Raw genomic sequence first — 25,500 nt, forward strand, 5'->3', positions numbered from 1 at the left:
TCTGTAGCACGTGGCACAATATTTGGTCATTTAGTAGCTTCCTAAAATGTTGATCATTAGATGAATAAAGGATTAAGGAAATCATGCTTCACATTTTCCTTTCCTTGCATCCTCTTACCTCTTCTTGGTCTTCCTGTAGGGGTCAAGGAAGACAGGTTGGTAGACCCCTGAACCTTTAAAAGTTCACATGGGCATTTCAGGGGGTAGAGAAGGGTCTTTCTTTCTTCACTCCCTTATCAGGAACTGAAAGGAGCTTTGGCTGCTACCTCTGGCTTAGAAGGGGACCCCTGCTCCAGGGTTGCCTGTCTCTCTACTCCCCCCGTCCCACCCCTCCCTTATCCCACCTGGCCCCAAGAGATGGGAAGGAGGGAAGCGACGTAAGTTGGTGGTTGGTCTGTACATCCCAAGCCCCTTGGACACTGAAAGTTGGGACATTGTGTGTGTGTGTGTGTGTGTGTGTGTGTGTGTGTGTGTGTGTGTGTGTGTTTGTGTGTGTGTGTGTTTATGGGGTGTTGGAAAGTGGAAGAGAAGATGCTTTGATTCTCTCCTGTCACAAACACCTGCTGGCAATTAGGCCCTTTCCTCTATGGAAGCTTAGCTCTCCCCCCTGGACTCTCCTCCTTCCCATGCTACAGGGACCCTCCAGAAGGGCCATGGTGGTGAGCTAAAGTCTCCTATGTCAACTGGCTTGGCAAGGCCAAATTGGCTAGAGAGAGGAGGCTTGGGCTTATCAATATTTAGTGCTCAAAATGTAGATCGTAAGAAAGTTGAAGATATCCCTATAGTTTTGGGGTGGGAAATAGATTGGATACCTCCTCCAGAGATTCTTTGGCCACTAGTATAATGTCCTCATGAAACACTGAGGTGTTTGGGTTTACTTGTTGGCGGGGGGGCTGGTCAGGGAGGAAGGGAGACAAGTTTAATTTTCATAACATTTGCTGAATGATTCAACAAATTTTGACAACTTATTCAGAGCCAGGGTGAGGTCCTTTTGAGAAGTGATTCAGGTCGGACAGAGATTAGACTAAGAGAGAAGATGGTCAGAATTGGTACCAGGGACCACCTGCTTTTGACCCTACTCCACCCTACATCACATCACATCACACACACACATATACACACACTGAGTCACAGGGCAAAGAGGGAGCTCTGGAGGAGAGGGGAGTTTTTCCCTAAAGGACGTAATAAAGTCCTGTCTTTTATAAGCCTCTGAGGTAGGCCTTGCTCAGTATTGTGGAGGCAACAAGGAAATACCCAGGTATTTGGCATCCAGAGCAGATGCCCAAACGTTAGATCAACTGCAAACAAATAAAAGCTAACTTCCTCCTAATGTTCGTCTCTGGAAAAAGGAGGTGAACTTCCTGCCAGAGGAGCTTTATAAACCTACAAGGCTGGCAGGCCTAGGCCAGCTCTTACTGTTATCTGGAACACTTGCCTCCTTCCCAGGCCTAGAAAATACACCTGACCCCAGAGCAGACTGACCACAACCAAGCCCCCTTGTGAGGAGAACTCTAGCTCCAATCACATGGTTTATTTGACCCCAATGCTTTGACATCCTTGTCTCTGGCCCCACTGATGCCAGGGCACTTGCATACACTTGCTTTCAGGGGCTCCAGAGGTCACTCACAGGCTGGACCAGGAAATCCCTATGCCAAGGTCCATCATGGGCAGTCCACCGCCTCTCAAGGAAGCTGCATGTAGTGGGCTGCCCTCCTGATGAGCTCTGTGCCTCTGAGTTCCTCCTACATGCTTCTCCCTGGGTCAGTAATTGCTGCTATCAGAAGCTTCCTCAGCTCTGGTCAGTTTCCTGGACATCAGTGTGGGCCAATCAGACCCCAAACCAGAAGACCACATTAGGAAGTACTATTAGATCTTTCTCAAGAACACTTCCTTCTAGATTTCTTTCTGCCCTGGGTATGGAGTAGTGCTTTCCTACCTGCAGAGTGACTGGAAATCCTTGATCGTAGCTTTGCTCTTCTAGCCTTGCCCAGAAGACCACACCATAGATTTCCCCTGGGTTGTCAGCTCACCAAGTCTGTCCCTAGTTCACTCCCAAGAGGCACTAAGACACCTTAAATATACAAATGCAATACACTTGCTACAAGAAACAAAGAGCAGGGTCAAGTCCATTAGGTCAGATCCCTGACTCATTTTATTTTACTCAAGTGAATGAATCAGTCCTGCTAAACATCTGTGGGGCTGGAAAATGTAGCTGTTGAAAATTGTAGGGTGGGTAGGAGTACTTAAGCAGTGGTGGGTAAGATGTGGGTGGAAGTTCAGAGGCAGCGTCCATCTGGATTCTCCGATTGACCTGCATGTTCATTTTCTATCCACAGACTACTCAAATGACCAAGCAATAATAGCCCTGGAACCATGATTAAAGACTGCATGAAATCAACTACAAAAAGAAAAAAGAAGAAGAAGAAGAAGAATGGCAAAGCGTTAAAGTGCTCAGGCTGGGTCATTTATAGCAGGAGGCATGAATCGTATGGTGGCAGCCAGTCTCTGGTGGGTGTCTATTATTTTATTCATGCATTTTTTGGCAATTAAAGTCACATTCAATATGAAGATAACTGCTGACTAAGGAACTTATGAAAAACTTTAAAAATTTTACCAACTGCTTCAGCATTCTCTTTCAGAAAACTCTTAGAAGTTCTGTAAGGAGAGATGCATACATTAGGGTAAGTTTAAACCTGTCTCCAGCCTGTAAGTTAGGCTAAAATCATAGACGTTCATGACTGTTTTCCCTCTGTTCACCAAAAAATTCACTTGTCAAAACAAGACCAAGATCTGAATTTATCATTGTACTAAATGTAAAACGAACTGGAAGCCACAACTCAGCATATGTCTATCTCTCTCGGAAAATAGTCATGGATCTTTAAAGCAAGATGGATGTTTGCTTTTTAAAAAAAAAGAATAGATGCCTAGACAGATTAACAAATGAGTTCTAATTAGTCCCTGGTGATAGACTTATTTCCCACAAGGGCTGGTCAGTATCTCTTTCTTGGGCAGCCACAGGTGGCACCCGCAAAGTTCAGCTGCCCATCCTGCAACGCACACAGCTCCTGCCCAGCTTCAGGCAGGTTGAGAAGCAGATCCACCTCCTCTTCTAGCTGAATATCTCCTAACTTCCATTCTACCCATGACATCACCTTTACACTGCAAAGATGGCACCTTTGTTTTCTACAAAATAACCAGGTATTCTACTTATCCCTAAGCTCCCAGTAATCTTATTTGAAAGTTTACTGGATGGGAGATATTGCTGGGAAAATACTGCATCTCCTATGCCATGTGATTTTCACGTTCATGTTTGACATTGTCAAGCAGGAAACAATTTTAACGTGCCACTGTTAAAGTGACGACGTGGCTAAGGTCTCGGAGATGACAACAACGTAGAGGGAAGACTGTAAACCACATCTGCTCTAAACCACATCTGTGCTATACTTCTCACTACAGGTGGAGTTTGAGTGTGAAAAATCTTGTTTACTGTACTGGCTATGACCACTACAACATCATTAAAGTCAAAGAATTCATCGGAGTATTCACCTTTTGAGGAATGTATATGTTTCTCATGGATTTACAAATTAGACGCTTTATTTCATTTTAGGCTAATAGTAACTGGTACAAATATAGCCTTCATTTATTGACCTTCTGTATAACATATTGCAAATAAAACATAAATCCATTTTTTGACTTATCCTAGTGGGTTTATTGCCAAAGGTATTAGGAAGGCCTTTTCTATAATTTTTTCATGCATTTGGACTCAAGGAGGAACATTTTATTAGGGTTCTAAGGCTGTCTGCATTCTACAAAGCCTCGGCAACTTGAAGAGCTCCGTTTTAATCCCCCAAGCCCCCTCTTTGATGAGCCCCATCTAGCCTCCGACTTTTGGGAGAAGAGAGATTGCCCACTGAAAGTTTTCCTGAATGCTGGAACAGAGGAAAACTTCTCCCACCCCACTCCATCTCGAAAACAGGACACGAGTAGCTTTTCATCTCTATGGCTTCTTCCTCCTAACAGAAATAGAAACTCTTTAATTCAATAGAAACTCTAATTAAATCTTGGAGAGGTGTGACACCTGAGTGTCACCACATACCACGTCATCGATTTTGGAGAGAAGTATTTAGAGGAGATTGAGAGGGAAAGAAAGAAGCCCCGAACTGCTTTTTTTCCCCCTGATTTAATAAAGTCTCTTAGCCTCCTGAGCCCACTGTGGTTTTCTTGAATTGCACAGCTGTTGCACAGCTGGCAACAACCTAGATCAATGCTGATCTTTGGCCAAAATGTAATGAAGGACTCAGTAGAGTGGAAAGTTAGTGCAGAGTCACTGGTGCCGTCTGGGGTGTATTCTTCCCCGTGGAAGGCGACAAACCCCAAGAAGATGTACTGGACCTTAAAAGGAAAAAAAAAATCTTCAAATAATTGGCTTTGGAAACGGACACATAACAAAATTCACCAGAAGCTACTGTGTTTCTCATCTTTCATCCAACAGCACGGAGATAGATTCCCTTTGGAGGATTTTGGGTTGGAAGCACATGTTGGGGCTCTAAGGGGCAGAGTAGGACCTGCGTTATTTTGCAGCTCCCACCTCGCCCCACCTGGACTGATGCTGGAGGGCAGAGGGTAGGGAAGAGGGAAGGGGGAGAGGGCTTAGAGAATTCTAGTCTGTCTTTTAGCATTTTCATTCCTTTTGCTTGTTGGAAACAGCAAAATCTCCTCCAAACCCTCAGGTTCCTTTCTTTCCTTTATCTTTTATCAGGGGCTGAAAAGGATCGTTAAAGTTGATAGGAAGCAAATACATATTGGACTGATTTCAGCAGCGAGGGTTGATGAACAGAGTACCACCCCACTGTCCCCCAGCTCCCTCTTCCACGTCTGAATTGTTCTAGTCTTTTTATTTTTTAATATAATATGGGGCTCTATCTAGCAAAAATGGAAATAAGTGACAAATTATTAAATGTTTTAGTTTCTTAGTGAAAGTTTACGTACAGACTCATTATTAAGTAGTTGTTATTACCTACCACAGTATATATGGATGAGATATATTTGACAAATTATGGGCCACATTGCATGTTTTATGAAAAGCTCTGAATTCACCTACTTCAGGCAAAGACATCAAGTCAGTCTACCTGGGAAATAAGAGGCTGTCATTCTGGACCTGTTGTAGCTGCCAACCCACTGCTTGTGACCTTTCCAAAGTGACTTGATGACTTGCTGCTGTGGTTTGCCCAGTAGAAAGAAACGCGCAGCCCTGCCTTCCTTTCCCACCCCCATCAGAGGGTAGGAGGTGCAGGAAACTGAACTGGTACTTTTCCTCCTCAGCCAGCCTTTCCAGCCAAGAATCCCTCCATGGCTCTTCCCCCTGTTTCAGGCCAGCCCATCCTCCACACAGCAGCTCCCCATTTTAAGAGCCTCAGATTAACTGAACAGGTATCTCTGGGGATGGAATCAAGACATCTGTATTAAACAAAAAAAAATTCCTCCAGATGATTCTAATGAATAGTCAGCTCAAGTAACTATTACTTCAATTGAATCTTATGAACTTGACTTATTTCATGCTCTGGCTAATAGATTCTGACTGCTTTCTCTGCCTTTACTAAATTTTCTGCCCGTGATTTCTGACCTTCTTTTTTTCCCTTTCTACCGGAACAGATTTTTGGTCTTAGGCCCTGCTGTCGATCCTGTTTTGTTGACTCCTGCGCTAGGCAATTTTGGTTCCCTGCTTCCCAAGCATCCGTCTCCTTCTCCCACCAACATCCTCTGGCTTCTCTTTGGGGAATTCACCCACCCCCCCTCTTGCCTTTGAGTCTGGTTGAAATTGTCCCCACCCCTAGTTCTAGAGGTGGTACCTGACGGGTTTAAAGCCATAAGCTTTTTATTTCCTCCTTGGGCATAGTGATTAGCTCAGGAATGGGCATAGCAGAGACAGAGACAGGGGGAGGGATTTCTCAGGTGTTAGGGACACCTGTGAGAGAAAAGTTTGTCCTTATTTTATTGGAGATACTGGAAGGCATGCTTTATTTTTCCTGGTAGATGTGACAAAGAAGGAAGCACCCCAAGACCTGCTGGCCACCATCTTGCAACTACAAAGGAGGGGTCTACCAAGAACGAATTCAACACTGAGGAAGCAAGGCTGACAAGGACAGAGAAAGGAACTGTGTCCTAGTTACATTGTTGGAGCTGCTGTTCAGTGAAGAGAGTGTTGAAATAGTTCAAACTAACAGATGATGAAGCTCCAAACCAAAGCAGTAGCAGTGAGAGAGATTGAAGGGGGTAGACATTATGGGATGTGAACGTGAGAAAGAGAGTCATCGACGGTGCAGGGGGAAAAGATCAGTTCTTGGAGTAAGGTCTCTAACATGGTAGAAGTGAATGGGGTCCCAGGTATGGGTAGAAGGCTAAATCTTGGGCAAGGAAAGATGTATTTTTTTGCTGGAAAGGTATACTGCTACTAAAATGAGAGAGGAAAGGAAAGAATGGGCACCTAGGTACATTCACAACTAGTTTTATTATGTTTGAACTCCAAACTTGTTGGCTCATACAATCATTCATTCATTTACTCATTTGACCAATACTTATTGCCAAGTATTGAGCTACATGCTTGACATACAGCACGATCCCTTTATCACCCTTCCACACAACTGCCCATGTCAAGCTGAAATTCCCTTGAAGATTTGGAACCTACCAGGAGGTATACTTGCACATTGTTGCCCATTTCCTGAATTCTAAATCACCCACTAAGCTGGTTATACTGGAATTTGGTACATCCTCCCCAGAGATACATTTAAATTCCCTCGAAGCCTTAGATTCTGTGAACCCAGTGCTTTGAGTATAGATTTTGAACCTGGACCATATTGCCTCTTTTTGTAACATAACGTGACACCCACCTCTTAGAAAGGGGGCTCCATGCCCCCTTGCTAAGGTCTTCTCCCCAGGTAGCAAACCCTCAATTCCTTCAAATGCTGCTTTAGTTAACTTTGCCAGAATTCTGAGGGCCTGTATTTAGCCAGCTCCTTCTGGAAATCACATGGTTTTAGACAGTGTCGAGCTCCGATGGGTGGAGAAGCAAGAATGCTTTCAGTGGTCTCGTTTGCAAGCCTTTGATGTTCCTTCTCAGTCATATTGTGTCAGTGGAAACGTTGGTCTGAGCACTCTGGCAATTCTTTCAAAATGCACAAATGTTGGGTGTGTGTTTTCAATGTCTTTAAGCAATTAAAACAATTTAGAAATCATTAGAAGTAGTGGCTCACTAAGCCAAGAAGGCTGAGGGCCTGGATGGCTGCTGGCTTGTTGCTGTGCCTGGGACAGAGTTGTGAAAGGAAGGCTTACTTAGGTCAATGGTGGTTTCTGTTGAGAAAATTTGGGCGTAATCTAAATCAGCTGCTGCCTCTACCCATGCAGATGCCCCTGAAAATGGGTTATTAGAAATTAACTGGGGGGAAATGTGGTCCCTTAGGAAAATGACAATTAAATACAAATTCAGGAGTGAGCACATTAAATATATAAACACAAACGCAACCAAAAATTAAAAAAGAAGAATAAGGTGATTTCTTCAAACTAGAAACTTAAAGAAATTGAAACCAAGCATCCAAAACGTTTAGTCCAAGCAAATTCTCCAAGGGCACACAGGGAGGGTAGGGAGCTGGTAGAGAAGGGGAGATTTCAGAAATCGTGTAGGCAATGGTCACCCAAAGATAGAAAGAGATGGATTAGGTTATCCGTAAGCACATTAAGATGATAAAAATTCCAGCATCAGAAGGAATAAAACAGTCGAAAGATCATTAACATGAATCAGAGATTAATCGACAAAAAACTTAAGAAGGCTGAGCCCGGGTTATCAGCTATCAATGGGACTTGTTTTAGCAGGGAATTTCAGAGGATTTATCACCAGATAATATGGATAAAGAGTTGCTCTTGAGTCTTTAAAGAGATATAACCAAATGAAGTAATCCTGCAAGATGAACTTCCTTTTACAACGACCCATATTCAAGACCAAAAAAAAAAAAAAAACCCCACAAGAACACTGTGTCTTTTGCAAACCCATATGCAAAATGTATCATCTCTATGGTTGATTATTCTCTGACTCCAAAGAAAAATCAGTTTGGGTCTCTTTCTCTGAGAGAACTTAATTTGAATTTGAGCGGCACTTCTCGCCAAATGAATTCATCTTTCAATTATGTCAGAAGTTAGAAGGACACACAGAGAGAGGAAAAAAAAATTCAAATTCTTTTTCTGCTTGTTCCAATCAATTTAGATCCTTTCCATTTTAAGAGAGCAGCGAAAACTTGGATATTCAGAAAGTCAACTTCACCAGAAACTTGAGTTTCTGAATTCACAACAATGATTATAGACAAATTACAGCCTTTATCTTTTTCCATTAATAGTGAGGAATAGCCAATTTAAACAAAAACAAAAACTCTTATATGGCTTTCTTTTTTCCTCTTTGTGGAATTGGCTACCATGTTCTTTTGCTTTTAACTCATTTGGTACTTTTATCAGAAGACAGACAATGAACTAGGATTATACTTTTGCCTACTTTTGGCTTCTTCTTTTTCTTGTTTTCTCAGATTTTAGTAATATTTATGGTGTGTTTCTGCTCCATGTCTTTCCTGAGAATGAACTCCACACACCTGTGTGCTTTCACTTTCCTTAGTTAACTGTCAGGGTTCTGGCCCCCAAGGCCCCTGTCCAGACCTCACCAGGCACCAGGAAGCAGAACTAGGGCTGACGTGTCATACGGTGTGACAGTCTCATTTGGTACCTTGCTGACCTTCTGGAAGGGTGCTCTGCAAAGAGAAGGCTAGTTCAGACCCAGACGAGGCCCTGCAGATCAGAGATCATGACCAGGTGGGGCTGGGTGGGGTGGGACGCATCAGTGGCCCCAACTTCAAAAGGAAAACAACTTTCATGTAATTGGAGAGCTGCTCTGGCCAGGAGTTCCCTGCTGTTTGCCCTGTACCCCGACAGGCTCTCGAGGGGCCTGAAGTATTGACAGTTGGGTCCCAGCCCTTGATACACCCCAGACTCAGGAGGCAGCATAACATAGCGGTGAAGGGCCCAGGCGTTGGAATCAAGCAGGTCTGAGAACAAGCTATTCCAAACAGGGTTCTTGAAACTCATGGAAGAGACAATGGCCTTGAGAGCCAAGGCTCCTAATTTCCACGAGTTGGGTGTTTTGGAAAACAAAACACTTAAGGGAATATGAGCCTTCAATTTATGATATAAAAAATGTCCTGGAAAGAAAATCGGTAAAGAGCTCAACTAGCCTGTCTACATAGACCAGATAAAGGTAGTCGGAGCTGGTACAAGAGGCGCTATGGAGAGAGAAAAGATGGCTTTTTCTCTGAGAAGTGGTGCTGTTCCTTGCCTGCTATGCTGGGGTGGCGGTGACTGGACAGTGGAAATCCCACACAGGTAAGCAGGTGCCTCCCTGCCTAGATGCCTGGAGGGGTACTGGGCTTGAAGAGAAGCCCTCTGTGTCAGCAAGGGGTGCAGACTTAGAACTGACAGAAGGCCAGTTCTAAGCAGGAAAGGCAAAGAGCAAGGTTGTGGAATCAGCTGAGAACAGAGGGGAGGGGGGCATCTCATCAGTACCACGGATGATAGAGGTTGCCTGTGGGAAATCATAAAGTATCTGAATTTACTACCTGACTCTAACTAGATCAAGTATTTTGCCAGTAGGTTAAATGGGGCTTAAAAGATAATTTAAGTTCATTTATAGAAAAATAATCAAGTCAAAGTTTTTATGTACCCAAGTGTGTAGCTTGCAAATTTTATACCTGGTAAAGGACTTAGTATCCTGTCTTTTTTAGTGGAGAGCCATTTATGGTTTTTAAGTCTTTGATGGCTAGAACTAACATTTTGCCGTAGAAAGAAAGGAAGCGAGCTTGGAGGTTGGGTGACTAGTTAATGGTGAGGATGATATTCAGTGAGAAGAAATGAGGTTTTGATTTTAAGACACATCCTAGATATTGAAGATTCAGAAATGAATTCAATATAGAGTGAAAAGTGAAGGGACAGTTGAAATATTGGAAAAGCTCGAGGACCTGGAACAGAGACGGTACCATAAGGGAAGTGGAGAACAGCATGTGACAACGTGAAAGGTGATAAGTTTGTCTTTCAAGTAATTTATTAAGAGCTTTTACATTAATCAAAATAATCAAAATAGCCATGTGAGGAAAGCAATAGAATATTGTAGATGCAAAAATGGATGTGCAGACTTGTACATGAATGCTCACAGCAGCAGTATATACATAATAGACCAAATGTGGAAACCACCCAAATGTGGTCTGTCCATACAATGGAATATTATTCAGCCATGAAAAGGAATGAAGTACTGATACACACTACAACAGATAAACTTCAAAACATCAAGCCAAGTGGAAGAAGTTAGCCACAGAAAGTCACATGTTATCTGATTCCATTTATATGAGTGTCAAGCACAGGGAAATCTACAGAAACAGAAAGTAGCTGCCAGGGGCTGGGAAGGGTTGTGTGTGGAAACAGTGAGTGACAGTGAATGTGTACAGGATTTTTTTAGAGGGGACAAAAATACCTAAAATTAATTGTGGTGATGGCTGCACACCCTGGGGATATGCTAAAAAATGTCAAATGTACACTTTATTTTTTATTTTTTTAAATATCCATTTATTTATTTATTTATTTTTGAAATGTACACTTTAAATGGGTGAATTGTATGATATAAAAATTATATGGTAATTATCTTTTCTTTTTTTTTTTTCAATGGATGTGTAGAGAACATTGGCAACTCCTCCGGGTTGATTCAGTTAGTAAAGGAGCAGAGTGTGAGTCCTAGATTTGCCCAGAGCTGAGCACAGAGAGGCTCAAAAGCAATTTCAGGTCTGCCTCAAACTGTGTCCTTTTGGAAACAGGTCAGGTAGGCATTCTGAATTGTCTTCCTTTTAATGCAGACTCAGCCGACGTTGGTATCCAAATCTAAATTTAAGTCTACCATTGCATAGACTTGTTTCTTGAGACTATAACAACGTCACAAACTCAGTCTCCATGGGGGTTATCAGATATGAAACTGGGGTAAGGATGCTTTGATAAAATCTATTGAATAATTAGATTTCTAATGGTTGGGGAAAAAAAGAAGTTGTAACTGTTTGGTTGTCTGCCGAATAGCATGCCACAGAGAGTAAGTAGGATGTCAACACCAGGTTGGATGGTGTGGATGGAGCTCAAAATCTCTCTTGTTGCAAATGATAGGTCTGACGCAGGCTGTGGTTGAGTGACTTGTCTAAAGTCACTTGGGCCACTTGAGCTGATGTTAGAAACAAGGGCTAAAGACCTATTTAATGTTATGGTGCTTTGACTCCATGTTATTTGGGAACATTTCAGAGTTTTTCTGAATTGCCGACAACAGGTTTTTTATTTCTCATCAGAAAACAACACTCTGATTCAGAATTTGAAAAGACAACAACAACAACAAAAAATGTGGTTAAAACAATTGTATTATTTGAAAAGGCAAATGATATTCTGGTCCTATAGATGCTGGAGGTCATAGATTCCCTATATCCCATAGTTGTTTCTATTTGGCTTTATAGTAAAATCATCTTGAAACATTAAACCCTAAACATAGCCTGTACATGACAGCAAAGAAACTTTTAGAAAAAGAATAAATTGCCGAATGCAAGTGTGGACTGTAATTTCTTGACATGGGACGGAAGCAGATGCGCCCAACTTAACATGTCGTTATTAAATTCACTTCCAACTGGCGTTTCTTCTCCTTTGGTGGGATGGAGGGGTGTTGGCACAAAGCTCTCTTTTCTGTTCATCAAGCAACCCTATTTTGGTGTATGCCATGAGAAGTTTCTCTTGGGTCATACATTAATTTGGAATAAAGGTTTAAGCTATAGCCCTAAGTTCTGTGTTTTGTCACTGCTACGCCTGCTTTTAAGAGTGGGCTGTTAAGTTGAGTCGCCCGTTCAAAAGCAGTAGGATGTAATAGCCTGTTGTATCTTTAGCATCCTTCAGCACCACTTATTAAAGTATAGCATAAACTTGCAAAAAACAAGCAGCTGACACATATCGAGTCTTTACTATGGGCTGAACACAGGGCTGGGGACATTGGATCCATCACGGCTAATCACTGTAACAGCAAAGCAAGATAGGCCTTTTCTCCACTGTGATGGGGCCGTGGAACTGTAGCTCTGAGAGGTTAAGGCTCTTGCCTGTGGTCACGATTTAGAAACAGCCAAGCTAGCGTTGCGAAGCTCTGACAGTGAAGCATGAGTGCTCTTCACTAGCATGGAAACATGGAGACCATCTCACATACACCTTTGTTTTCCAGTAGAAGAATGGTAGTGAGGGAAGTTAAGGGACAACCAGCATCACACACTGGGCCACGACAGGAACTGAGGTTGCCTGGGTTGGAGGTGGGGAGAGACCTCCCTGTGGTATGACCTGGAAGATGATGGCAGAGAGGCAAGAACTCAGAAATGGCCCAGAATGTAATTTATCAGACTAAACGAAGATGCTGGAAGTCCATGCTTGTGCATATGTTTTGAGGTCTATTTCTAGGATACGGAAAGAAACTCCCAGGCTCCTTCACATCCTATTCTAAGGTGCCCATCAGGAGAAGAAGCGTGGCATTCAATGATTGGGGCCAACCTCCAAGGAGCTGTGAATGTCCATTCTTACTGGCCCAGGGAAACATTAATTTAGATAATCCATGAATCTTACTCTTATCTTCTTACATAGAGCCTTCTGTGGTAGGGGTGAGAACACTGGACTTGTCTTCAGAATGCCTAGTTTGGATTTGGTGCTTGCAGTATACTACCTCTATCTCTTCTGGGAGGTGACCTCTCTTCTCTCTGACTCAGTTTCTTGGTCTGTAAAGCAGTACACTCACCTACCTCTTAGGGATGTTCCTGTATACCAGGTCTGGCCACAACTCGTATTTCTACCATGGAGAAAACTTGAACTGTTCCATCCCAGGTCCCTGAAGTGCTTTTCCCTCTTATGATTGTGATCATGTGCTTGTGAGGCTGGTGGGCTGGGAGGATGTCCACTGCTGGAGAACTTTGAGCAAAACTCCGGTGGAGGTGAACACACCAGATCTGCTTTTATATGGATCCTTCGAACACAATACTCTAATATTCTGAGCTGCATATTAAATACAGGCCAATGGGACTTGGGCCTAAAATGGTGATATACGAACACTTAGAAATATACAATTCACTCAAAGGAATGGTTCAAATGGCTAATAAATTTGGAACGGATACAAAGAAATACTTTTCCATGCAGAGTGTGGTGGACCTGTGGAATTCACAGCTGCAAGAGGTAATTGAGTCAAATGCCGTGGGTGGATTTCATAAAGAGCTGGTGTGGCAGACAGCTGCCCGGGCAATGCAAATTGTGCTGTTAAAATTATGCGCTGGTTAGGCATTCACCATTGTCACAAGGGGACAGAAGTCTCTAGGACTTGAGACATAAGTCGGGGTAGCAGCTATTTTTACCAGAGAGCCCTTTATTTTTCCACAGTACTTTCTCACATCATTCCTCTGAAGTAGGAAACAAAACAAAACAAAACAAAACAGGAAGGGGGTGTAATGTTAACTTCTCTCTTTGAGTGTGTGTCGAAAGAGGCACTGGGAATGTTTGTCGTTTTTTTCCTCAAAAAGAAAAAAATGATGCAAAGTTTCCTTTTATCTCAGGTAAGTCAAGTTCTCGTGTAATTGCATGTTTTCCAGCTAAACTTTCCAAAGTGAAGTTTCTTCACAGCGACCCAATCCATTTTTCCCAGACAATTCTGTGAAAATGGAAGCACAATGCTCTTTTGCCTTTAAGTAATTCTGATGGTTCATTTGGCCCTGCATCTGATGACTGAAAGTGTCTTCAGAGGATCCTGGTCCTCTAAGCCCACCTAGAACCTTCCTGAATCTTCCAGAAGCTCTCTGGGATTGCTCTAGCCCTTGAACCATGCATATTCAGATAAAGGAAACAGGAAAGTAGAGCAAGTGTCTAGAGTGTTTAAAGCATTTTCCTTTGGGACCGGATTGGATGGACGCATCAAAATGAGAGATGCTGACATTCTGCTTTGTAGATGAAGCCTTAGTATTCATAAGGTCACAACCATTCTTCATTCTGTCTGCGTATTCTTGGCTTTTATTCCCTTATTCTGAAATCCTGGCATCAGCAACCCTTCAGAGGCAGTGGTCCAGCTTGTTGACCCCTGTTTCTCTGGCATGTTGTGTGTTTGGCTCGAAAGATAAGGAATTGTAATGATGACAAGGTGACTCTGCAGAGGACTTTGAAAAGCGTGGGGTAAAGGCTTCGGGGTGGCTCCCAGCTTGGGGGCTGCAGAAAGGCAGTCTGGCTGCTGACGTTGGCACCGGCTCCAGGTTGTGCAGCCCTGTACAGACTTGTATTTTACAGAATGAACACTTATCCTTTTCACTGGTCCAAGGGGAGTCTGCATTGCCAACCCCCATGAAATAGGGCTCTTTTGCTCCAGGGAAAGATAGAACTCACAACGCATGGTTTTGGTGTTTCCTCTTTGTGAGTCTTCACTAACGGAAATCTCCACTCCTTGGGTACGAAACCAGAGAAGGCTTGTGAAGGACTACAGACCCTCAAAGACAGATGATGGACAAACCTGCCATCATTTGGGGTCTGTCAAAAGCTTCAGCTCATTCCCATGTTTCTGAGTCAGTAAAACCAAAAACATATTTTTCCAAACACATTTCCACCCTCCCATCATTTTAAAAATCCTGTGTAATTTAAGGGAAATTCAATCCATATGCTTTTGATTTGTTTACACTTGTATCATCAAAATATGTTTTTAAAGAGCTTTCGGAGATCCCAGAAGACTCCTCAGCCTTTTAAATGAGCCTTTTAAAAGCTTTTTTTCCCCTCTTAGTAAACAGGAGGTTGCATGTTGCCAAGGGTAAATGAACTTGAAAATGAAGAGGTTTGGGCTCAGAATTTTAAATCTACCACTTCTGCTTGGGGTTTGAATTCTAAAATCAGCTCCTGGAGACTTGTCTCTGCATTGTTACAGGTCATGAGGCCAACAAGGGACTTGTTCTGTAATAACTGTGTCTCCAGAGCAAGGGGCCAGGACCTTCTTCAGAAAACAGTGAGAAGAAAAGACAAGGGTAAGTTACCCACGTCCCTTCTCCTTTCACAAGAAAGGAAGAGAAAAAGAAATAAAGGAAGGAAGAAAGATGGAAAGAAGGGAGGAAAGAAGGGAGGAAGAAAGGAAGGAAGGAAGAAACAAAGAAAAAAACCCACCTCTAAAACCCCCAAATATCTCATCCTTCCCAAGTCCTATAAACGACCCTATAAAGTTAACCCAAGAAAATAACTGACATTGACATTTGCGTATATCTTTGGGACCATTAATGGTTCTTCTTCACAAAGTCCGCTGTGCTGCATGGTATGGTTGACTCATATGATTGAAAGTGTTTCCCATTTTACAGATGGGGCGACTGAGGCCCAACTGACACAGTGAGTGAGGGACAACACTGGGAATAGAGCTGTTTCTGGATTCGTGCTCATTCTACTTCCCTCACTGCTGTGTTCTCACCTCCTTGCCGATTTTATAAATGAGGAAATGTAAGTGATGAGTAGAGTCATACCTCATGATGAGGAGGGACTACCTCCTCTTTATTCTACCTTCATGGAACCCCCTCATTGTTTAGCAGTTAGCACAGAGGAGGAGTCAGTAATTATCTGCTGAGAGAAGGGACAGTTAGATCCATGTATACTAGAAGAAGAAACTCAGAGCTAAATATGCACACACACACGCACACACACATTCATTCTTACAGGCATCAGGAATCTGGTTTTGCTTGAATTATTTGAGTCTCTTGTTTCTCTCTGATTTTCCTGCCCAGCCTGTTGCTTGGCTTTGTCAGATATTTCAGGCCAAGACATTTCCAGAATGATGTCATCAGCCAGATCTTCTTTCATATCAGAAATCAATGTCTTTAATCCTGCATCTCAAAGAAAGGGAAGGAACAACAAAGCAAAGCTTATAGATTATCCCACCATCACTATTAAATGGGTCCTATCTGTCTAGCCTTCTCATGGAGGGAAAGGGTGGGAATGGAGCCACCAGCCAGAGCCTCAGTCTGGAGCTTCTACATTGGCAAAACTCAAACTAATCAGTTAGTCACAAACCTGTGACCTGGGTGTGTTCACAGACTCGCGCCTGTGCTGACATTTCTGATTTTAATCCAGCGTTTAACTGAAGGCTTTCATTTATCCTTGTTAGCAGTATTTGGTCTATCAGAAATAGCATATTTAAACACTAACAATTCATCTTGGAAACAAGAGGAAAGACAAGTGTTTGGTTGGCCAAAAAAGTTGGTTCGTGGTTTTTCCGTAAGATGTTACTTTTTGGCCAACCCAATACAATTTTTGCTTTTCTTGTTTCAACAATAACAGCAAACCCCCCCCCCCCAAACCTATTTAATATGCTAGGCAAAATTTGGTGGTAATGTATGTGTTTGCCTCTCTACTGAGATAGAAACATATAAATACATGTTCTTTCCACATGTTCATATACACCCCAAATTTGCAAGGAGGAAAATCATTCTATAATAGGCCATGGTCTGCAGGTAACTGGAAGTTTCTATGAATTTTAGGAGTCTTCCACATATATAATTGAGAGGAATTTTCCTCAGAAGACCAGAAGAAGCTGGTCAGATCAGCGGGCAAAGAATTTTGATCACAGTAATAGAGCTTGGTAAGAGATTTCATCCTGTAGAAGCAAGAACCTTGGATACACTGGTGTTTGTGTTGCCGCATCTTCTTTGATTTCACTTTACTTTAAATGTTCTCGTAGTTGGAGGGTAAGATTAGAGCTCATCTGGTCCAGTGTTTCTGCAAGTTTTCTGAAGATAAGACCCAGTGGAGGTCTGGGCCTCCGTCCATACCAACTAAGTCAGCATCTCCAGGGCAGACTCCTGACTATGAGCATATTTAAGAAGCCCTCCAGGTAATCTGTATCATTAGGGAGGAAATACTGACCCAGTACCTGTGAATACATGCAGCTAGTTAGTGGTGGAACTGGGCGGACACTGAGGCCCCCTCATTCTAAACCAGGCTTTCTCTACTTTACCCACCTGTGTCTTTGATGAGCAAAATTGGGCTTTCTAGAAAGATCCATGAGCAGGATTTAGGAGGCTGAAGTTCTGGACCTGTGTGTCCTTGTGGAAGTGTTTTCAATTCTCTCAGTCTTGAATCCCCATCTATATAAGTCAGAGCTAAGATAAGATCTCGGAGGCCTTTTCCAGCTTTCTCCTCCTAAGAGACAATTGGAATTGCTGTTGGACATCCCCCAAAGCAGCGGCTGCTTCTTATTGATCTCTGATTCCCTAGCACCCAGCATTTAAACTCAATAAATGTTTGTAGAAATAAAATTAAATATGAATGTAGCATATTGAATCATGTGGTCCTCAATACAAAACGTTTTCATGTTCCTGTCTTTTCCAGGCTTTTATGTGTAACAGTGATTTTTATAATAGTAAACCTGTAGTAACAGAGCAGTACTGTTGTGAAGGTTTATTACATATGTGGGCATTTTGTTTCTCTGGCACATCCTTGAAAACTCTATCTTTGGATTTGAGTCATTTAAAAATGAGTCACTATCTTTAAGAACTCCTGGGGAAGGAACCTCTTACCTTTTCTCCAATGTCCAACCTGAAAAATGAGGCATTTAAGTCACAGCCTCTGTTTTCTTTAAAAAAGAAAAACAGACAAAATTGTTGTTTTCCATTTAGCGTATTCACATGTCCTGGGGAACAGGCCATTTCCAGGGAAGTATATTATGATTTAAAGCCTTACAACTTCCAAATTCATTTAAGAAACCCGGGAGGTCAGCCCATCCTCTTCGAGGCTGCTATTAATTTAAACCTCCTGTGTGGGTACAATACAGGTGCAAGGTTTTAAAGGTGTCAGGAAATGAGGCAATGGGAGCCATCGGGCACTGGCCTGAAACATGACTTCATGACTCACAAGATGGCCCGAGCAGGAGCGGGACCAGAGGAGAGTCACATGTGGATAGAATTCTTCAGGTAAAGCTAGCAGGTCGGTAGGAATTCTTTTTCTCCATCTGGTCCATTTGATGGCTTCACAGGATGATGGGAGGAGCTGGAGAGGATGAGGGAAGTGGTGAGGAGGAAGAGCTAGCATCTAACCAGCATGGAAGGCTGTGAAGTCCTAATTCAAGCTCTCCACTGGCTTCATCTTGATCATGTTAAAAGGAGATGAAACTTCCCAATGCTGCAGCCTCTGGCACATTCTTTATCCATATTTTGAAAAAGAAAGGCAGTCAACAAAACAAGGAATGCCAAATGTGTGATACTTTGCAGACCTGGGGAGGGAACCTTTTTTTTTTAGTATGTAGTTAAATGCTGTGATCATTTGGTCCTTTTTCAAGATTTTAAGTAAACTGTTTGAAATGAAATTGTTAGCACCAGGGTTGTGTCAGAAAGCAAAATTCATGACTCGTCGCTAGTTTTCTTATGCGAACCTGTAGGGGTGTTATTTGTGAACTGGCACCGTCAAGAACATTCTCAGGAATGATCGGTATACACGTGAGACTTCCCAGAGACCACCGGTTCATTACAGATATAACCTTTCATAGGCAGCGATGCAAAGAAAGATTCGGCTAACTAGGCGACTTGAGTTCCAGAAGATGCTAGAATAGGGCCTTTAGAAGAATATCTGAAGGGTACCACCTGCCCCCTCCCTGCCCAAAGCCACCTTTTCTCCATTTTCAATCTCTCTCCTGTTTCCCCACATGGTGCTGACCTCTCTCCAATCCAGCTCCTATTTCCAAACACTGGAATTTTTGTCTTTGCCTACATACATTTCTAGTGGTTGCATTCTATTGATAATTCTCTTCTTCAATTAGAATACAAATCCCTGAAAGGAAAGAAATGTGCTTATCCTTTTATTTGTACCCTTTTATTTGTGCTACCTCACAAAATGTCCTATATGAGCTCAAAAGCAATTTCTAACTTGACCGATGAGATAACCTTGTCTCGTTGGAGAGTCTGCCTGATTTGGGCACACTTTTCAGACTTTGTCACATCACCACACTTGTACAAATGTCCTGAATGGATCATGAGTTGCAAATCCATTGACAAATCTTCCAGAACAAAATGAGAGAAAAGTTAAAGCTGAGAAGAGGGATTAGGTTGAAGACCCCCAAATATAAGGGGCACTTCTAGTTGTCTGCATGTTTTGCCTATAAATATGATGGTGGAGATTGTATCTCTTTCATCTGTAAAATAATTGGTATAATGCTTTCTGTGAAATGGGCAGCATAAACATTTGTGGGATAGAACTGGGAAAATACTTGAATCACTTCAATTTCTGTTATAGCTACCATCGCCTTCATTCTTTCTGGCTGAGAAACTGATGAAGATTAGACTGAACCTCCAATTGTCCAGTTCAACACCTGTGTCTGAGCCAGGTGGGAAGAACCACAGACCTTGGTGAAGCTGATACCTGGGAACCTGAGTGTGCCCGCCTAATCTGCATAGTAATTTCATTCATACACATCTTCACTTTCCCTTGGCAGGGGGGATTTTGGTGACGGCAGTCTCCAAACAACCCACTTACATGAATTCACTGACAAGCAGAGTTGAATAAAAATGTAAAGTGTACCCTCCCAGCCAAACGGACAAGAAGAACAATTATAGCCAACATAAGAGAATTCATATTCTAGTTCTTTGGACACCCAGACTCCTAAGTCTCTCATAAAAGTCAGAAGAAAGATCTCCAAGAATAGAAAAGAGTGGAGTAAGAGGCTCTTCAGACCAGCTGAGAAAGCCAGCAAGATTTGCCATGGATCAGACTAATGTGTATTTGGGAAGTATTTATGCCAAGGAGACCACCCGTACACTAAAATTCTGGTCTTTGTAATAAAAAAAGTTTTGCTTTTTGGAAAGATTAATAACATCCACAGATGAATCAGTGCTCCAGGTGCCTTCTGTCTAAATGGCTTACAAGGCTGGGGTGGCAGAAAAAGAATGGAAATGGTGGTCCATGCTTTGCACACATGAAAATCCCATGTGTTACTTCTGTTTTCTGGGTCTAGCCTTCTCTTCTTTGGGGGGTTTTAGTCACTGGAGACACATGAATTAGTTGCAAAGCTAAATTCTGCTTAGTCTTAATACAAGAATGCAGGGCATAAGGGAAATTCCAGGGTGAAGACACCTCCCTAGGGACCAGATGCAGATGGGCACACTCACTGCCTCCACGACCGCCACCCTGATCCAAGCCACCGTCATCTTCCATCTGGGTGACTGTGCTGGCCCTCCCATAGGTCTCCCTGCTTCTCAACCTTCCTTCCCACCCTTGTTTTTAATACCAGAGCCAGAGGAAGTCTTTTACAATGAAAATAAGGGAATGTCAAGTTTCTGAACTCCCACGATAGGTTAAGATATGGGATGCCCGGTTAAATTTGAATTTCAGATAAATAATGAACAATTTTTAGCATAACTGTCTCTAAAGTTTCATGGGACATATTTACACTAAAAAATTATTTCTTTGTGTTGCTTTCCTATTGCTATAACAGTTTGTATTACTTTCCTATTGCTATAACAAAGTTGCACAAATTTAGCGGCTTAAAACCCCACAAATTTATTATCTTACAGTTCTGGAGATCAGAAGCTAAAACTCAAGGTGTTGACAAGATTGAGTTCCTTCTAGAGGCTCTCGGAGAGTATCTGCTTCCTTGCCTTTTCTAGGTTATTGAGGCAGCTTGAATTCCTTGGCCTGTGATGCCTTCCTTCATCTTCAAGGGCAACCATCACATCACTCTAACCTCAACTTGGCCCATCACATCCGCTTCTCCAACTCGTCTGCCTCCTTCTTCTGTTTCTTAAGGGTCCTTGTCATGACATTGGGCTCACACCACTAATCCCAGATAATATTCCCATCTCTAGACCTTTAACGTAATTATATCTGCAAAGTCCGTTTCGGCATATACGGTAACAGTTTCCATATAAAGTAATAAGTTCTTGGCATGAAGATGAGGACATCTGGGGGGAGTCATTGTTCTTTCTATCACAGTGTTTATCAGAAATTAAAATTTCACTGGTATCCTGTGTTTTTATTTGATAAATCTGCCCCCCTCCCCGCCCATCGCGTCCATCTTACTCAGAGGAAAAGACCATTCCCCTCCACTGACCTGCAGAGCTCCCCATGATGTGACCCCTCATTCACTCCATTCTAGCCACACTGCCTTCTTTCTGTGCCTTGAATGCTTTCAGGCATGCTCCTTCTTAGAATTTTTTCTTGGCGTTCTCTCCCCTCCACCCCACCCATGCCACCTCTGCATGTCCCACTGCCTCATTGCCTTCACATCCTTGGAAACGTCACCTTTTCCATGAAGCTTTCCCTCAATTCTCTCTCTACCAACCACTGGCGCTCCCTAAACTCCCTCACTTTATTTTTCTTCATAACACTAACCACTATCTGAAGGGCTGTCTATTTTGCTTTTGTATTTTGTTGATTGCCTCTATTTTCATCTACTCTTTGGCCACCACTAGAATATATGTTCCAGGAGGATTTTATGCCTTCGTATATCTCCCTTGCTTAAAGAGTCCCTAACACATCAGAGGCACTCAATAAGTATTTGTTGGATGAATGAATGAACGAATGAATGAATGAACAAATGACATATTTCTGGAGTGGATGAAGTTATGGCCTATCTTTTCTTGCCAGATCTAAGAAGTATTTTGTTGCTCATATTTTGTGCATTGAAGTGAAACCTAAACAAACAATCTTAATAAGCTCATCTAAAAATAGGAGTGATTCCTGCCTTGTGATTTATAGGAATCTATTAATGATTACATAAGATTGGGAGGCAAGCAGTTATTATTGCTTTTGCAACAGCTGCCCTTCCCCTGCTCTGATACTCTAATGCAGTTCCAAGGCATAACTGTCACATTTCTCATTTTAGTGGCTAGGCTTGGTTCCAGCAAATTAAAATTTTCATGTGGTCTTTGTGATTAAACTAATAACAAACAAGCTTCAAGAAGCCACTTTCAAAGTCTTCTAATTCATTTTTTTCTTAAATGTGGAGTACTTCTTTATTAAATCTTCCAACTATGCAATTTTTATAGATTTGAATGGTACCATTCTGGAGAATTTACATGAACCTTTTTCTTAGGGTCAAGGGCCTTAAGGAGAATTGATGGAGATTAGGAAGAAAGAGGATGGAGGCTTTCCTTCAATATAACCCTTTCTAAGAATATATCACCGTGAGTCTGGATGCCATATTTGGCAGTTCATACAAGAGTCATGTGGAAGTCTTGCTGACTTATGTTTCTGAACCAACATTTCTAACAATCTGACAATAGGGCTTCCAAGAAAGAAAGCAGATTTCAAAACACTCCTAAAGAAAGAAAATAAGGACAAAAGATTATAATGGAAGTTTCTGGAATACTTAAGTCTCTCAATAAATATTCGAATGAATGAACGAATAATTAAATGAACACATCCATGAATAAAAGACCTCAACAGCGACATTTCTGGTTACCCCAGAAAGTCCAGCGTCTGTGACTCTCCACACGTATTGTGTCTTGTCTGTTATTATTTCTAGCATAGATATTGCCTTTTATCTCAGGATATAACCAGATGGAAGCCCTCTGGCTCAGACAGTTTTTAGAATGCAGACAGTAAACGTTTATGTAGGCAAGGATGCCCCACTCTCTGAACTGCTCCATGGTTTATCTTAGAATCCCAAGCATTTGAAATGAATACATTCCTCTTTCTCCTGCTGACATGGGAGGCAAGTGAAAGATCTGCTGCCTAATATTAGACAGAAAAGCAGAGTTCTGTCAAAGTCATGTGCCTTTCTCGCTTCCTCCAATGCGCCAGATCATTCTCTTCTCCAAATTCTGTAGCATTTAACAGGTGGAATTTGGCATTTTGACCCTTCACTACATCCTATTATATATTTTCCCAAAGTATAAGTCTTGGGTAACCAACAAGATTGGACAGTATAGCATTGTGGAAAGATTTAAGGCTTTGGAGAGTGAAGACCACTAAGCAAATCCTGAATTGTGCTATCAGTAGATGCAGGTTAGTTATTTTTCTCCATTCTATTACATTGCATTTCTACCTATAAAATGGGAATAATAATCCATGCTTCATGTAGCAAGAACAACACGAGACAATGTGTGTTGAAAGGATTAGCAGTGAACCACAACATAATATGTGCTCAATACGTATTTATTTTTCTCTCTAAAGCACAAAAGCTGTGACTCACATCACCCACAGCTTAGGGAGAAGCAGGGAGGAAGTGCTCATAAGTAAGGATGGATTGTTTGATTATAATTTGATTATTGAGCTTGGGAAGCATTTCAAATTTTTGATTCTCTGTCCTTAGTCAAAAGTAAACTAGAGTTTTACCTTTTATCAAGGGTCAGCCCATGAACTTTAAATAGGATGGCACTCTTCTCACACCAGGAAGTCCCTCTAACAAGTAAGAGAGGATTTTAGAAAAGACGGTTTTCTGGAGGCTATACATGGAAGATATTTCCACCACCAAGCATCCTTAAAAGGATGCACTTCTTGCAGCACAGAGTACTGATTTCTTCTTCAGGAAGATAACATCTTTTCACCTTTCAAAGCACCTGGACAAACCAGGTGATAGGTGTAAACATACCTGGGTTTTCATTTATTGAAACTATCAGAAAAGAACTTGCCAAAATTGAAATAATGCTTTCCCACCAAAAAGGAACATTGTGTGCTTAAAATAAAATATTTTCCTGTCTTGCTAATACCCATATCTAAACCTGCTGTGCCTCTGCATTTTTCTAGGTACTTCAGAGACACAGGCTACAGGGGATGAGGAACATTTGTGTGAAATGTGGGTGGCATGCAAAGGTGTCACCGAAGTTCAGCCTTTGCTCTCTTTAACCATTGGGTTGGAAGATGCAGCTCTGCCCTTCTGTGGATTCAGAAGTGGGGTAATGTGTGGGTGTGCCACTCATGACAGCAAATTTCCCCAGTGTATCTGCCTCTTTTTCAAATCACTTGGCTATGGGCCATTGAGATTGACATTTATTACCACCTAGGGCTTTTCCAATGCCTGCACGCTTACACACCCACACTTACTATTTAAAAGTCAGATCATGATTCTGTTTTAAAACAATATAAATTCAGCCCGGTGGCCTGCCTTATTCACACAATCAGCTCTAAATGCCTTTCTGGTTTAAAAAGTAAAGATTTATCATCACTGATGATGTTTAGAAAGGATACAATACAGGCTCATCATCATCACTATATACACTTATATAAGCTGCTACTGTGTGACAAGCATCATATTTATTGAATTAAATTAAATTAATTATTTATATTATTATTGTATTATTTCATTTCCATGCCAACTTTGTGAAGCAGGTATTGGCATTATTCCCATTTTACAGATGAGGCTACTGAGTGCTAGACAGGTTAGGAAACTTGTCCAGAGGTCACACAGCTCGTTCTTGGTAAAACTGAGAAAGAAATCGTATTCGTTTTCTAAGGCTGCCATAATGAAGTACCACAAACGGGGAGGCTTAAAACAGCAACTGTTATTGTCTCACAGTTCTGGAGGCTAGAAGTCTGAAATCAAGGTGTCAGCAGGGCCGTCTTCTCTGTGAAGCCTTATGAAAGTATTCTTTCTTGCCTCTTCCAGCTTCTGGTGGCCCCAGGGGTTCCCTGGCCGGCAGCTGCATAACTCCAATCTCCACTTCCACCTTCACAAGGCCTTCTTCCATCTGCGCCTACGTGATTCTGTGTCTTTAAACAGCATTCTCCCTGTGCGTCTGTGTCTGTGTCCAAATTTCCCTCTTCTTATTAAGGACACCACTCATATTGGATTAAACCAACCCTAATGACTTCATCTTAACTTGATTACATCTGCAAAGACTATTTCCAAGTAAGGGGGTATCTCATCCACAGGTTCTGGGGGTTAGGACTGCTAAATATCTTATTTTTTGGTAGAGGGGGATAGGGACACTATACTACCCAAAACAAAAATCCAGTCCGGGGTTTCCCTGGTGGCGCAGTGGTTGAGAGTCTGCCTGCCAATGCAGGGGACACGGGTTCGAGCCCTGGTCTGGGAGGATTCCACATGCCGCGGAGCAACTAGGCCCGTGAGCCACAACTACTGAGCCTGCGCGTCTGGAGCCTGTGCCCCGCAACAAGAGAGGCCGCGATGGTGAGAGGCCCACGCACCGCGATGAAGAGTGGCCCCCGCTTGCCGCAACTAGAGAAAGCCCTCGCACAGAAACGAAGACCCAACACAGCCATAAATAAAAAAATAAATAAGTAAATAAAGTGAAACCTTTAAAAAAAAAAAATGGATTCTACAACCAGACGGACTGGATTTTTTTTTTTTTTTTTTAATTTACTTATTTTTGGCTGTGTTGGGTCTTCGTTCCTGTGCTAGGGCTTTCTCTAGTTGCGGCAAGCGGGGGCCACTCTTCATCGCGATGCGCGGGCCTCTCACTGTCGCGGCCT

At 42.2% G+C, this 25,500-nt stretch overlaps 1 pseudogene across 1 annotated transcript in view; it reads left to right on the forward strand.

The window, feature by feature from the left end:
• Positions 1 to 504: 504 nt before the first annotated feature.
• The window catches only part of LOC309610645 (cyclin-dependent kinase 2-associated protein 2 pseudogene), a 37,426-nt pseudogene continuing 12,430 nt past the window's right edge, over positions 505 to 25,500 (forward strand). The window contains exon 1 of the transcript XR_014249729.1: positions 505 to 25,037. The product of XR_014249729.1 is annotated as a cyclin-dependent kinase 2-associated protein 2 pseudogene (transcript). The remainder of the gene's footprint in view (positions 25,038 to 25,500) is intronic.

This window comes from Balaenoptera borealis (assembly GCF_965194805.1).
Source record: "Balaenoptera borealis genome assembly, chromosome: 14".
Classification (NCBI taxonomy): domain Eukaryota; kingdom Metazoa; phylum Chordata; class Mammalia; order Artiodactyla; family Balaenopteridae; genus Balaenoptera; species Balaenoptera borealis.